Below are 16,021 nucleotides of genomic sequence, written 5' to 3'. Positions count from 1 at the left end.
ACAAATTATCCTCTCCAGTGGTTGATATTTAAATTCAATTTATTATTAATTTAAATTATTATTTTCGTAATGGATTCATTTGCACTAGTCAGCTTTCGGTCTAATCGGTCTAAAGAACCGAAAAATCTTCAAGGTAAAATTCTACCAAAACCGACAATTAACCGCGAAGCTGACCGCAAATGATCATTTACATTATAGCTAATAGCTAAAAAGATTAAAATCGCCAAATCACCGAATTTGGCATGGAAAATTTTTCATTCCACATTTTCCATCTCTGGACTGAACCACAGGCTCACCACTGCTGGGACCTTCGTTAAATGGAAGATCTTGATCTTCCTTAATAGCGAAAATAAATTTACTTTAGAAAGCCCTCGTAATGTTAAACTAACGAAAATAGAAGCAGAGTACCTACCAGCAGTGAGACACATGAGAGGTGACTCACTTCTAGTGCACTAAATGGTTTAGTATGGGCACTGGGCTGACGGTGGCAAGTGCGACGTTCCTTCTGGTGTGTGTTCTGCTGAGTTACTGCTTGCATTGAATTCTCAACCCGAAATTTCATCCAGTTAAACTTGTTTTCGTTTGGTGAACGATGCGAACGGGAAACTGTACCTGGCCTCGTAATAGGGTTCAAATTAATGTTTACATTTAATTTCGCAGACCAACGTACGCTCGATCTAGTTAATAACGTTAAGTGCAATGGCGGTAACGTAGTGTTATTTTCTAATGAACTTCCTCAGTAGTTGCAGCTACTATATTTAGGAGGTGACATACTCGATACTTGCAACATAATGGAAGCAGGCGATTTGGATTTCTCAATAAATATGGATATAGTCATTTCACAATGTTTGCGATGTTCTTCGTTTTTCTAGGATATACAACATATACAAATTATTTATAAATGTAGAAAAGTAAACCCATGCCAAATTGTCTCAATAAAAATTAGTAGACCATTTTTGATTGAAATGAAACTTTGCAGCCATATTCAAGATAATAAACTAAATATTTTTCATAGGATATTTCATTCCAACTAAGAGTAAGTAACTTTCTAAATGGGCGTAACACACATTTTTTTTTACAAAATAAACCGTCAACTTTTTGTTTTTCCTTTCGAAGGAACTTTGAAACTAAACTTTTAGTAAAAAGTGAAGTGGAGAAATCAAAAACATTTTTTTCTCCAAGGTTTAGTTAAATTTTCAACATCTTTAAGAATAATTGCATTCCCATTATGTTAAACTGATTTTATATGTATTTGAAAAAAGTTGATAATAATTGACTCCCTAAACGTATTCGCTTCCAAGTTACTTTAGGTTAAGTTTAAAAAGCTAGAAAGTAAACTCTGAATTTTATATTGATACAAGAAACAGTCAAATTTTCCCTTGAGATTTGATTTATATTGAAACTTGACATTGTTATGTAGTTTTAGGTAAAAGTTTGCAAGTTTTTTTCAACATTTTCAAGAATAATCAAAAGCCAATGATTCAATAGAATTTTAATAGTCATTTTAAATCATACAGATCTTCGTGACTAATTTTTTCAATGCACCATTCCATTTCTGAGATATTTCAAAATCCCGATTTGGACAAAATCCAATCGAAAAGGTCGCAATGCGAATATTTAAATATAGGTACGGGTACAGGTATTTACATTCGGATAAAATTTAGTCGGAATGCGGTTGCTCATTCCTAGTAACAATCCTGGTTTTATCAAAGGTTTATAGCGCTTGATACAGCCTAAACAACGCTATAAAACTTTGATAAAACCAATTTTGTTACTTGGGATCTGCAATCAATTTGCTGCATCAGTTTCTCGTCATTGAATAGCCTACGAAGCGGGTCGTAAATCTGGCCAGTACTGCTGAACAGTTACTCATACTTGCTGGAGATGAATATAGTTTGTTTAACAGGGAGTCACGCTGTACACACTCAATTTGCCCGGCGAAACCCTTACAGGGTGGACAAGTACTTCTAACGGACTTTCGGATCTTTGCTAGAACACTAACAAAAACTTATCCGTTTATTCCGGTTGCTCTAGCTGTAAGTTGCGCTGCTGGTCGCGATGGTGGTCGTTCGGGACTGTTTTCAACTGCTCCTGCAGCTCGAGGTATTCTCCAGTCGATGCAAAGGTCTTCGGCGGGGCGGTGTTGGCACTCAGCCGGGAGTAGCCAATAACACAAACACTCGAATAATGGGCCAGTAGAACAGCCTTCGCTTGTCTTTACGTAGCAGTGTAACAACTTTCGCTGCAAACTACGTGGGATACAAATTGAAAAACTTAAACGTGATCGAGGCTAAACTCAAAAATCCCGCGATGGATGCTCCGCTGTCGACCTACACAAACCCACCGAGACGTTGAAGTCAGCATTCAGCCAACCACTTTTTAGCAGCTAGAGGAAAATACCGGCTTATCTAACCTTAAACATTGATTTACAAATATGACATAAAAATTATCAAGCCTACTTAACGCGACAATATCGTTTACAAACGATAAAATGAACGAAGTTAAGCAAATTTACGTGAACGAAATTCAGCGAAAGTGTTGACAGTTGTCATATTGCCATATAGAATAATTTTAATTTATACACTCTCTCGCACTAGTACCCAAAATTAGAAAAATTTTCCACTCGATGCTAAAATTGTAACCGCACAGGTGACATCTGTTAAGGTCATGAAGCTAATCACTAACTCAAAGTTTTCCTTTCCATCTTCTCTTTTCTAATCATGAATTGAAATAACTTCTTAGTCGCTCGAAGATTCAAGATTTTTTTTCCTGTGTGGACTCATCACTGCGACCAGAGCTTAGATCTATTGTGATATTGCCCAGGTGTTTTCTGTACTCCGCACTTCATATTATTGGCAGTATCACTATTGAAGTAAGTGATACGCTTATCATTCATATCCGTGCTTGTGTGTAAGTTTTACCTTTCCGTTTCAAGCTTACTACTCTACTATACCGAGCCTCTGTCCCTCCTAACAATATCGCCTAATTACAATTCCCTGGAGAGAACTTTCATACGTTACTCACACCAGTTTTATTATAACAGGGACTTAATTTTGTTAGAAGGAGAGTCAACAGAGGTACTGTAGAATTCAGATTGAAGGAAAGGTACTTGGTGGGAAGCCTGAGAATAAACCCATGCTATAGTCCTTTGGCAACCAAATGGCCTGATTCTACTAAGATTCGAACCCACGACCACCCGCTTACCAAGGCGGACTCTGTAACCTTGTGGCTACGGAGCTCCCCAAGATTCGAGATACGAAGTCATATGTTGATGGGAGCTCGACTTGCTGATTGGATTTTGACTCGTTGAAGGACTTTGAGAGTGATCTTCTGTGTCACAATTCTACAACAAAATTTTTGAATCGATTTTTTTTCTAATCCGTATGATATTTCGTGATGATATTTGGTGATGCATGATACGGATGTAGATGTCAAATTTCATGTGGATGTTCCACATTTACGGATGCGGAGCTCCCTGTGACAGCAAAAAATTTGTGAGTCAAAATTCGACGATATAGCATTTGGCATGGATTTACTCACAAGCTTTTTCAAACCTATATCGATAACCATAAGATTAAAAACAAATTAATCGTAACAAGTTTCTTTCCCTTTTTATTTTGGACTTGAATGTAATAATGAATAACGACCCTCCCCAGCTGGTCTCGAGGTACGATGCTGGCCTAACAAGCCAGTCGTCGTAGGTTCGAGTCCTGACTCGGGAGAGACTGTTAGTGTCAGTAGAATCGTAGCGCTAGCCCCGCAATTGTCCTGTACACTTAACGGTTGGCTGCGAAGTCTGTGTATAGTAAACAGAAGGTCAAGTTCCGAATCGGAATGTAGCACCAAGGCTTTGCTTTGTAATAATGAATTCGGTCTTAGATTTCTAAACTGTTATTTGACATTTTCGTGACAGTTTCTGGGATTTCTTATCATCTAAAACTTAATGTTTTCATAGGATCATGTTTCGTTACTTTCAGCAGCGTTCTCAGTTCAATTTTACCTATTTGCTTCCTGCTGCCTAGAAATTTGGGATCGTTTTGTTTTATAACCTTTTATGGCCTTCAAAAGCGATTCTTTTTGGATGTCAGAGCTCAAAATGGCATCTTTTTTTATATCTTTCAACGCGATTGTCGCCGTTCTGAGCTCAATTCGGGGTCAATTGAGGTAAAACGGGATAGTGGTCTTTTCATATACAATTTTTGAAGTTAGAGTTCTTTTTACTTTTGTAGTTTGAGCGTACAAAATTCGGCTTCCACTAAATAAACAGCACTCAAATTGCTACTTCAGGCATGCAACAGTTGTGAAAACAATTGATCAAAGTTTCATGTACGTAGTCTTCATAAATCAAGAAAAAATTAGATTGCAAATTGCGAGTTGATCGCGACCACGTCCCGTTTCACCTTAAGGTTTTGAAGACAACCATTTTTCGCCTATTTGAGTTCAATTCAATATCAAATTTGCATAGTGATCGGCAACACTTATTTTCGAAGTTCACAGTCAATCCTTTTTCAGTTCGTGAATAAATCTCATTTGAGTAATGTGAAAAGACTACGCAATCATGTGTACTTGTTGAAGTAAACATTAAACCGCTACTGATAAAGATTTTTATAGTGCACAGGTGATCTTCCAAAATCGTACTTTATACATTGAAAGTATTGCTGATTGCATCTGAAACGTAAATTACAGACAACTTGCAAGCAAAATGCAGAATGCTTGTACGTCGGATCTATCGTATACCAGCATACGATAGTGAATGCCTTCGTTAATCGTATCTATACAGTCTATCGCGTTCACTCTCGTATGCTGGTATGCGATGAATCTGACATTCAAGCTTTCTGCATTTTGCTTGCATATTGTCTGTAAATTGCGTTTCAGCGTAAATTCGCAATAATAAGTAAAATATATGTCAAGAATAAAAAAAATGAAAGCTTGCATGAAAACTTGTATGCATGGCTTAGAGGATAAACAGTGTTGCTGTTTTCACCGCTAAAGGGGCAAATGCAATGAAAATTGGGCACTGAATATCGATTTTTTGACGTAAAATAACGTCTTACGGCAACATCTATAGGGGTACAAAATGAAAAAATAAAAACATCTAGAGCGTCACGAAAGTTGTACACTTTCAAATGCTTGAAACTCAGTCAGTTTCCAACGGATTTCCTTCAATTTTACAGCAATCGATTGCAAGCATGGAAAAGTTCACTCACTAGCAATATTTCATGCAAATGTGTTCTTTGATTCATCAGTTATCGTTCAACTATTTCCACTCGCGTACAAGTTTTCCATAGAAACGCTGTTGATTGTTTTTCGCTTCTAAGAGTTCCGACTACCATTGAAGGAGACTGAATGATTCAAACACGATAGTATTTATTGTATTCAAGTTCACTTGCATTCAACATTATCGCGAGAATCTTTGAGAGGTTATCGCCAGTGATACAAAACTATGAATCCAAATGAACGTTAGATTGCGTTCAATTGTTTGCTTACCGGAGGAAGCAGATATCATCAATGCTAACGGAAATTGCAGCATGGTGCATTAGCATGTGATACTTGATATCACCAAGAATTATCGTGGTATATCACGGTGAAAGCACGACGTGGAGTAGCCGAATTCAGCCTACAAGCAGCCAACATTTGAAAGAATCATTGCGATCGCTTGAGTGCAATCATTTACGATTCTTTCGTGAAACACTCGCTAGATGTAGCTCGCTCCGCCTAAAGCAGGCAATACTGAAACAAAATCATCAAAGAAAGCTACCATATATTTCATTGCTTTAAGTTGTCTCTTGCAAGCTTGAGAATGTGTAACTTTTAATAGCGTTGGTTTGCTAGGATTGAAAGCTTATAAATAGCACGTTCAGAAATGATACCTGAATGATTGTTATGCGATACGAGTTTTTCCATCCTTGATCGATTGGAAACTTAGTTACGTGTCCACCAAAAAGCGGATAATTGTACTTTTGTGATGCTAACTATTGTACAAAAAAAAGTAGAACCTTGTTGAACGCCTGTTTCGAACACACTTAAAATTTTTTGCCGGGTCTCGGTAATTTATTGCCGAGAACGGCACCACTGAGTGCTCGGTTAAAAAAATAATGACAGCTGTCACATTTTTTCGTGAATCTCGGTTCACCTAACTGATATTTCGGCTCGTTAATATTTTGTGCCGAAACTTCAGTTAGGTTGAACCGAGATTTTCGAAAAAATGTGACAGCTGCTATTTTTTTTTCTAACCGAGCACTCAGTGGTGCCGTTCTCGGCAAAAATTACCGAGACCCGACAAAAAAATTTAAGTGTGAACAACCAGAATTGGGAAAAGGCCTTCTTCTCCAGCACAGCCGACGCTAAAGTATACAAACGATTCGACTTTGTAACAGATTCGATTATGTTGTTGTGGTTTTACTCGCTCTATACAACAAAAATACGCCTACTGAAAGTTAAACTATTAGTAATCACTGTAGAGTTTGACTTTCATTAGTCATTGTATAATCGAGTACTGTAGCAAGAAGACGATTGACTCTTACTGAAAACTGGTTGGAAACTGACTGATTTTAGCGCAGCAAGCATGAACAGGTGACTCACTCAATCGCTGCATCCCACAGCAGACGGTCCAACCGGCGAACTGCACAGCATTGCTGAACATGTCCGGACATGTTAGTAATTTGGTCCGATTCTATCGCATTTACTCTGCTTTCAACCATTTGTTACGTCTTGTTTGCTTGCTTGCTGTGTGTGTGCGGAACGGATAATAACAAAAGAACTACAATCATCCCGTGTCATCGGTAACCAAAACCAGCACTTCTCTTCGAGGGTTCCAATCAATTAGTAGAAAATAGAAAATAATATCTCAAAGCGGTAGTCAAATTGTATCTTATTTTGACGTAAAATGTCTGCAGATAGACCAATTTTTGTATTGTAGGGGAATTGGGATAAAATCGACATTTTACTGACATTTTACGTTGATCAGACACCTACCATTCGATTTCTGAGATTTAAGTTATTAGCGAATTACCATTAATACTCAGAAATAACCGATATTATTTTGCTTTGTGAAATATACTAAAACTATGCCAAACCCGGTTTCGTAGAATCACCGTTTTGAGCTCATTTTTTGTCCGATTTGAGATCTGGTTTTTTCAAAAGATGGGTAAAAAGATGCTAATATGTGGATAAACTCTTAGAATTTCGATATTTGGTCTTAAAACGAAATGGCGTCGAAAAAACCTCAAAAATTTACAGTTTCTCAAAAATTCTAAATGGCGCCATTGTTGCCCCTTAAGTTGAAATATGTTCAAACTCCGGGAAATTTATTTTCGCATCAAACTTTATCAAAAAATCATACATAGAAGCCAAGGCAAAAAAATTGTTGCACTGTGTTATTCTCAAACAGTAGACTCTCAGTGTTTATTTAATCGGGAGGTTTTTGATTTGAGTAAGGAACAGTAAGTTTTATGAATCATTAATGAAACACTCTCAACAATGCTACAACAATTTGTTTTAAGTGTGCGTAGTTCTAACTCAGTAATGCGGTCGCGTCCCCCTGTTTTGTTTGGTACTTTGAGACCAATTTTAGTGTTTTTCAACATTCTGAGCTCAAATTGGAATAATTTTCTCCTATGGACTTTTCTGGTCATCAGAAAAGTTTCAACATTTTCGAGGTCCATCGTGGATCGTTTTATTTTATGACTTTTCATGCCTTTGAAAGCAAAAAATCGAGAATGTTGTAACCGATTTTATCAAAATAAGTGTTAAAAACGGGCAGTCTTTTAAACCCTTAAATAACGAAATCCATGAGGATTAAGCGTGTATAGGCCTATGAAAAGACGCAATATTTTCATGACTCAAAAACAATCTGTGACAGTATGGGACCACGGTGGGTTCATTTTGAAAGCGGAGCAAGAAAAAAAGACATATACAAACCAAGTGCAATAGCATAGGCACATCTACGAACCGTTTAAAATCCGAGTATTTTTAGGAATATGCATAGCTATGAATAGCAAACTATTCATACAGTGACAGTGCACTACCTAATATAACTCGAAAAGTTCTCAAGGACAGAATCCAACTATTATTTTATCATCGTTAACAAAACATGGTTACAAAATTTTAGATTTTTTTAATGCCATGAAATTCAACAGAATCATCAATTTGAAAATTTTAGTATGCTAGCGCAGCCTGCTGCTAATAGTTCTGACAACACGGCCGCACAACTTGACACATGCAGTTGACTTGAAACTGGAAAAAGCAAGAGCCGGGATTTTTCGAGGCACTACACTTTAAAGGCAAGTTTTAGCCCATTTCGGCTAACTTTTCGCGAAAATCTGATGATCGCGATGTTTATCAGTGTAAAGAGAAAAGTATACAAAGTTAAAGTGGTTAGGCGACTCTTATGTACCGGTTTTTGTGGAAAATATTCTAGGGAGATAAAAAATAGTGATGTGAAGAATAGCAAGATTGAAACGTTTTAAAGGTTTCACGGTAAAACCAAATGTGCGAACTGATTGAATAAGGTGCTCTAGTGCTGGTTTTGCAATTTCACAATAAAAAATTGCAGGTTAGCTGAAAAATTTGTCAGGAAATTTCAAAAAATTGGTCGCAAAGACGAAAATACCCAACACGAAACAAATAGTTGAAAAATTAACGCTATTTTATGAGGCATTCCCGAACTGCGGTAGTATTTAGGAGGAAGCCATCAGTTCTCTCATGCTTGGATTCCGTTCCGTTCCGTTTCACGTTGAACACCTTACAAACGCAACCAAAGATTTCTGTCGAGAATTATTTGGGTTTAATAGGGTAGATCGCCACTTGGTCTTAGTCGCCAATTTTCGTCTTATACAACAGAAAATATAGAGAATAATTAAGTTTTCACGTTCTCCAATTCATACAGGCAATTATTTCGATACTATAGTTTGTAAGCTACAATGCGTAATCGGCAGAAATCTTCAAGGTCTAATTTAAAACTTGTTTTTGAGTAAGTTTATGAGACACCCCACTAACAACCAGTTTTCTTTCCTTCTTTCGTACGACGAAGAAAATCTTTAAACTCACCTTAGAGCTGAACTTATTTCGTCCGATTTGCAAATGCGAGTTATTTCCTCGAAACAGTACAAATGAACACATAATTTTCACTGTGTAATAAAAATATGTTTATATTGTATGTCGTGACTTAAATTATTGTATATAACTAACAAAATTTTTGTAATCGATGTTGCAAAATTGCTTCTTTTTGCTACTGAAATTTTCTTCGATCAAAACAACTGTGTCGGTAATCGTGGTGCCAGATTGGTAATTGGTAAAATTAGTATCTTTAACTGTTAAATTTTTCGCACGTTTTGTTCTAAAATCATTGCCAAAATATAACTATTTTGACATAACTTTTTAATTATAAAACAAGCGCTTGTACTTTGTTTATAAAAAATACCTTTAAAACGTGTAATATTTGACATAATAATTTAAAATTAAAAATAACTTCAAAATATTAAACCTATAAAATTTGGCAACACTTTCTCGTATACGTACACATATTTGTTGTGTGAGTAAAGCCTAGTGACGTCTCAATCTAAAAGGGTCTGATCAGCCCAGAAAAAGTCATATATAAACAGGCCTGGCAGAAAAGCGCGTAGTCGTCTGTTTCTGTGGTGTCCAAAAATAAATACAAAAACGCTTATTGCTCCACTGCATTGTTTTGAATTGTACTTGTTATTCAAGAAAAGAGTTTTTTCTTATTACATAATTTGTATATCGTACTCTTCTTCATAGTTTCAAATTTTATTCATACACCGTTACAATCCTAAAGTATGTTCTGCCACACCGTCTCCTTTGCACATAGAACTTATCTGTCATTCGGTCGATTGTTAGTCTCGGAGTTTATTGCTAACATTTTTGTTTGCTTTGTAGCTCATATTTTTATTCGTGATAAAACTAAAAAAAGTGTGCTGAACTGCAACAATCTAGTCGCTGAAGATTTGATGAGTTTATCATGGTAAGGAATTGCATTTTATCAATTTAACCAGGTAAACAATATCACCTTTATAGTGTACCAACGAAGATCTGCGAAATGAAAAATTTCAGCCGTCATCGCCGGTTCGGCGGGATGTCCCACTAGACTTATCGTTACAACGTCCAGGTTTGTTAAATAGTGTTTCTTTTATCTGTTTGAGATTGACAATTATAAATTTCCCACACAATCCTATCTAACAGGTTCACTGAGTCATCCAATTAACACTTCGGTACATCGCCTGGGACTGAGTTAGATAAACCGAAATTGTCTTCGATTACTCATGAAGCATCGAGTACGCTGGATATCGTTTTTAATGAGCAAATCAAAAGTACGCGATTTCAAAAATGGTCTAGCAAGAAGAAATTGTTTTTATCCCAAGTTGTTTTTTTCACAGTAAACCAATTATATAGCAGCGAAATTTTGTCGTAAGCTGGGAGCTGATGTTAACATCCATGTTAGATGGTAAGTTTGATGACTCTTTCGAAAATTTAAACAAAAGTGCTTTGTTCTAGTTTCAATGTTTTTTTATTCACAGACGATATGCCGAGATGTGGCAATACTTAAGGCACTTAAGAATTTCTTACAATTTCCTAAACCTCCATCACGCTCAACAGTTCACCCTAACTACAAACGGAAAAGTTTTGCTGTTTTGACAGCCGTGAAACGACTGGGCGAATTAGAATTAGCTGCAAATATAAAACAAGAATCAGCGAGGCAACGGATTGAAAAAAAAAACAGAGATGCGAAACAGGAAAAAAAATGCAGATTGAAGAACAAAAAACAAGACGACAACTCGCACTACAGAAAAAGACAGCTAGAGAGGAAACCAAACGTCTGAAGGAGAAGGCAAAAAAAAACTAAATTAGAAGAGAAGAAAAAACATGCAAACAGCGAAATAAAACCTTGAGCGAAATACAAAATGACATAAATGTGAGAGAAGCACTCGAAGAAGCAATATAATAATAACACAGCAGCTTATGAAGTAGTTCTGGTGAGTTTCACTCACTCTACCTTACCAATGTCAATATCAACCAAATAATCAAATTCATAAGAAATTTCAAACAAGTTGTGTTGTGTTTTGATTTAATTTCTTTCTGTAATACATTGTCAATATTTTTTCGATTTAGAATACTCTCAATATTACTGTTAGTATTTTTTTTACAAATAATCGTTCTTGTTGCTTTGAAGGACCATGCAAAAGCAATCCGTGCTACTGCTAGAATAAAATGAGAAGTTATGCTTTTTGTTCGTTTACATAAAATAACTTGTTAGCAAAAATGTACGTGAAGGAAAATCGCATAAAATAAGAAGTTGATGCGTTTAAACCCTTTTAATCAGATAAGGTACATTTCCTTGTTGTGAGTTTTCAAATTAAAGTAGATATGACTTCTACATACTGTGTCCATCGGATTTTCAGATATGACTATATATTGGCGAGTAGTCACAAAGCATAGTCACGTTAAGAGTTTTATACAATTCAAATTACATAATTCAGAAACCGTGAAGAAATTTCCATCTTAAATTACCGGTTTCTTACAATAACATTGAATGTGATATAGCCCAATTTAAAATACATAGCCCAATTTAAAATACATAAATTATGTTTTATTCAAGTTCGGCTGTAGTTTGAAAGGACATGAATAATCAGTTTGACCCTTTGAAAAAAAGTTTCTCGCTTGAAAAAAACAACGTGCAGATGGAAATTGTCATTCCATGTTACACTAATACTAATATGTTTATTTCATAAACATTGATGCGATTTTCGATGTGAACGAAGAAAATCTCCGTAGGACGAAATTAAAACTGCTGCGACGAAAATGGAAGAAAAAGGCATTGAAGTTATTCTGAGAAAATACAGACATTATTGAATTTTTACTCAAATCAAATTGTATTGATCGAAATGCAGGTTAATTTGGGAGAAATTCCAATTAAGACAGTCCAGTTGTTCGTACCAATGAGACTACTGTAAAAACATATTGAGCAGTATGTCCTTAGTACGACGAAAATTAGATCCATAACCCTTATATGAAAATATATTTTTATTAGTTGGAAAACAACAACAAATAATAATATTAATTTTTCTACGAATGTATTTGTATAAGTGTTCGAATGTATGTATTGAAACTTTGGAAGTGTGTGCATGAATGTTCGTGTCGGAAACTCAGGCAGCACGGCTAACGTTGACAGCTGAGAACGCTTTATAGTAACGATATCTGACGTCAGTGAGTGCATGATTTGAGCTTTGTTTTCCCTTTCGGTTTATGAATTCTTTTTAGCTGCGTACTGCCCATGAGAAGAAACTTTATTGCCTGATTCAGTTCTTGAATTTTACATGGGATTGAGATACACTATAAAAAAATGTCACGATTACCTCAAGTGTTTTTGCACTTGAATCAATTCGTCACATCACACTGCAAGTTGAAGTGATTTAGTGTTGATTTCTCGAAGATTAACACTTTCTAATGAAATTATCTTGCGTTTGAACCAGCTTAATGGAAATCACCATCGTATTATAATGAATATCTCTTGTATTATTACCACTGTTTAAATCAATTGAATTACACCTGCAATTCCAATTGACAAACGTCAAAACCATAAAGCGAAACAAAAATAGTGACGATGGCGAACGGCGCGAGCAGCACATTAGCCCAGAGATCAAAATTTATTTGAGCGTAAGTTTTATTGAATCTTTTAAATTAAAATAACAATAAAACGACTCTTTTACAGATCCAGAAATCGATTGCATCGATACAGTGACAGGGATCATCTCTAGGATCATCTTGTTATTAAATTAAAAAACTAAAATAAAATAAAAATTAGAAATCTAGAATAAAAAGTAGTTTCTTGAATTTATTGTTAACTCATATAATAATCCAACTGACCGATATTCCGTATCTCAAACATAAGCATATCAACAAAGATTAACATAACAACAAAAAATAAAGTGATTTGCTGTTGATTTCATCGTTCTTTGCATGAATATCTTTCGAAAGATTTTCATTCAACTCTGAAATGTTAGGCAAGTAGTGCGAATTCAACAGCAAATCACTTTACTTCAACGTGATTTTTATTTACAGTGTAAATAAATTTCTTTTTGAAAAAATAAATTTCTTTTTGAACTGCATACTGTGTTTAGAAAAAGTTTACTTTGTACGCGTTTTAAACAAGTTTTTTTTTCTCGAAAATTAGTGTGTTTCATGTGAGTGAGTACTACAGGCTGCGAAGGCGCTCAAATATGCAACAAACACAATGGATTTAGCAAGATAAGTACAAGTTAAGGCCAAACACAATGGATACGTTGCGGCAATTTGACAGTTAGTCCATACAATTTCTGTCAAATAAACGCCAACGCAACGCAAATGTATCCATTGTCTTTGTGCCTTTACTGTTACAAATTTGTTGTGTGCTGTCATTCAAGCACATACTCAATAAACAATATTAAACTCCCTATCTTACGCTGAACTGACAACCTATCTATACCCTATCTTACACTGAACTGACTTTTTCTACTCTTGCCTTGAAGGGTAACCTTTTTATAACGGAAATTGATATAACGTAATTTTTAGATTTTTTAACTTTAATAAACTTCCTATTTACTACAGACCATCTAAAAATGCTTGCACGACACGAAATATTTAAAAGATAATCGGGAACAAACATGAGGTAGCTTATGGAATATGTTTTATATTTTTCATATATGTTCGTTGTGTACGGTATAATTTCTGTTGTGACTAATAAATCCTTCCACGTCTCGGCGCGCTTTTATGTGATTGAAATTTTGCATTTTGGATGCTGACTTTGAAGTTGAAGAGTTGATTTTGAATTCGAGTTAAGGCGTTTCTTCTTCATTCTGGCCTATGTGTATCTTGTCTTCTGTGCTTGGTCCGCATAATGCACAAGAAATGGTATAATTTATGCCAGCGTCATCCAACCTAGCATACATAATTCTGACGAATGCAGCAGAGGACAGCCATCATTTGGTGCTGTCAGTGAAAGCTTGAATAGCTGTCGGTTCAGCAACGACTGAAACTGACACTTTTGCGAGAACAGGCAATGCTGAGTGAGAATGAGGAGAAAAAAACCGCCGTTAGTTATTATTTCATTGCTCAGCTCTGGCCAAGCAGACGCTTCGAATGCTCACACCTGTGGACGAATAAATAACTTGAGTATACAAATCTGGTATTGAGACGCTATCCTCTTCATTTATAGCTTTGCATCGATTATATACGAACAACGACGAGTATATTATGTTGTACTATTAACCTAGGCAACGTGACAGTTTAACGATAACTAGAACTGGATCTAGGGTAAATATGTATAAAACGCCCCAGGTTCATAGGCTACTGATGCGATGATGAAAAACCATCTCATTTCATTGCTCCCCGCGGTACGAAAACTGCTGGCGAAAGGTTAAATATCTGCTCATGATTTATTATCCGTATGCTCTCAGCTCCGGCTGTTTATGTGGGGGGAGTTATGAGCTAGTGATTATTGAAATCTAAATTGTGTTGTGATATTGGATTATCTTACCATCCCGTTGAACAGTGTATTTCTTTTTGCTTATAGACTTCGCTGGATGTATCTTCACGTTTCGGGCAGACAGACTGATATGAATAATTGATTGTGTTGACTTTCGACTACTGCAGTTAACAGAGCAGTAGCGGAAGGCAGTAATTATTGAATGGTGGCCATTTTTAAACTTTTACCATCGTAAAATTCCACTCATTTCCTCTGAGCAGTCAACTTTTATCGCCGGTTTGATAGAATCGAGTTTGATTGTGTGTAAACGGGCGAAAGTTGAGTGTCGCAAATGTGCCGGGTACAACCCGGTCGCTATCATCTCATTAGGGCAAACTTCCGGCCGGATAAGCGAAAAGCGAGCTCCCTTCAGAATCAACCATAAACTGCAAAACCAAATTACCGCTCCGGATAGCAGAAAACTTTCCACTGTGCGCTCGGATAATGTCTCCCGAAAAAGTGCAGCTTCGAATTAAAAGTAAATTAAACCGGGTGCCTTTGGGATGCACCTTAGGGACTGGTCCGTTCGGATGTTTCCGAATGGTGTGAACCCCTTGGTTAGCATTTTTTTTTGTTCCTGCGGCAACGGCGAATGTTAATCGTTATCTCGGATGATGCAGTAGTGAGTAATTATCTAGCACTCACATACAGCTGAAATGCAATGTTTTCACCCCCGGCAGGATAGATTGGAGGAAAACGCCGAAAGTTTTCTGTTTGATTACTCCTGGGAAAACATGACACACACAAGTATCTGCAATGCGATGAACTGTAAAGTTTCTCCAACGGCTGCCGATGAAAAGTTTAGCCTCAGTTTACGCAAATATGTGCACGATTTGCAAATTATTTTCACACCACAGCAGTTGCCGATAAAGTTTGTACTGTGCTGCTGGATTACACGGTTGGCTTGGTAGTGTGGGTTGTTTCGAATGAGCAACAGGAATGTAGTTAAAAGTTTGAAATTTATTCACCCTTGCTGGATGGCAATCGTTAATCATATGTCTGTTCAGTTCAAATAGGATTCCAGTTTCATCTACTCATACGTAAGCTTAGCCACCGATAACAAATGGCACATTTCAGGCAAAATATCTCTTACTAACATTTATAATGCTTACAATACTTTCGTAATAGATTGATGGACCAACTGCCTTAGTGGTGAAGTAAAGCCACCGCCTGGTTTTAACACGCGTGTGATCGATTGTTTTGGCTGTTTTTTATCCGGCGATCGATGGCACTTTAGCAATTGATTACTGGCAATTTCCCCTAATGATTCACTCTGATTTGATATATTTCTTCTGAGTAGCATTTTTTTCAGCTGCTACTTTCACATCGAACCCGGATCCTAGCGGAGAAAACTGGGCTTGACCGAAACTGTGAATTCATTATTCATCCCTGTAGCGTAGCTCAGTAACTTACCTGTACCTTTACTGGCTGGTTACCGACGCGACGGGGAATCGGCCATTCATCTTTGGGAACCTTCGTTCGACCTGTCCTGTTATCAAACGA

At 36.5% G+C, this 16,021-nt stretch overlaps 1 protein-coding gene and 1 long non-coding RNA gene across 2 annotated transcripts in view; both read left to right on the top strand.

Annotated features, from left to right (window-relative positions):
* LOC129728215 (allatostatin-A receptor-like) overlaps nt 1-16,021 on the top strand; it is a 280,889-nt gene that overhangs the window by 118,293 nt on the left and 146,575 nt on the right. The gene's annotated exons all lie outside the window — the stretch shown is intronic.
* On the top strand, nt 9,872-10,323 carry LOC129728225 (uncharacterized). The gene is made up of 3 exons (XR_008728636.1): nt 9,872-9,982; nt 10,036-10,126; nt 10,201-10,323. It is a non-coding gene; the product is annotated as an uncharacterized LOC129728225 (long non-coding RNA).

Source organism: Wyeomyia smithii, chromosome 1 (assembly GCF_029784165.1).
Source record: "Wyeomyia smithii strain HCP4-BCI-WySm-NY-G18 chromosome 1, ASM2978416v1, whole genome shotgun sequence".
In the NCBI taxonomy this organism is placed as follows: domain Eukaryota; kingdom Metazoa; phylum Arthropoda; class Insecta; order Diptera; family Culicidae; genus Wyeomyia; species Wyeomyia smithii.
This window is presented reverse-complemented; position numbering and strand designations above follow the sequence as displayed.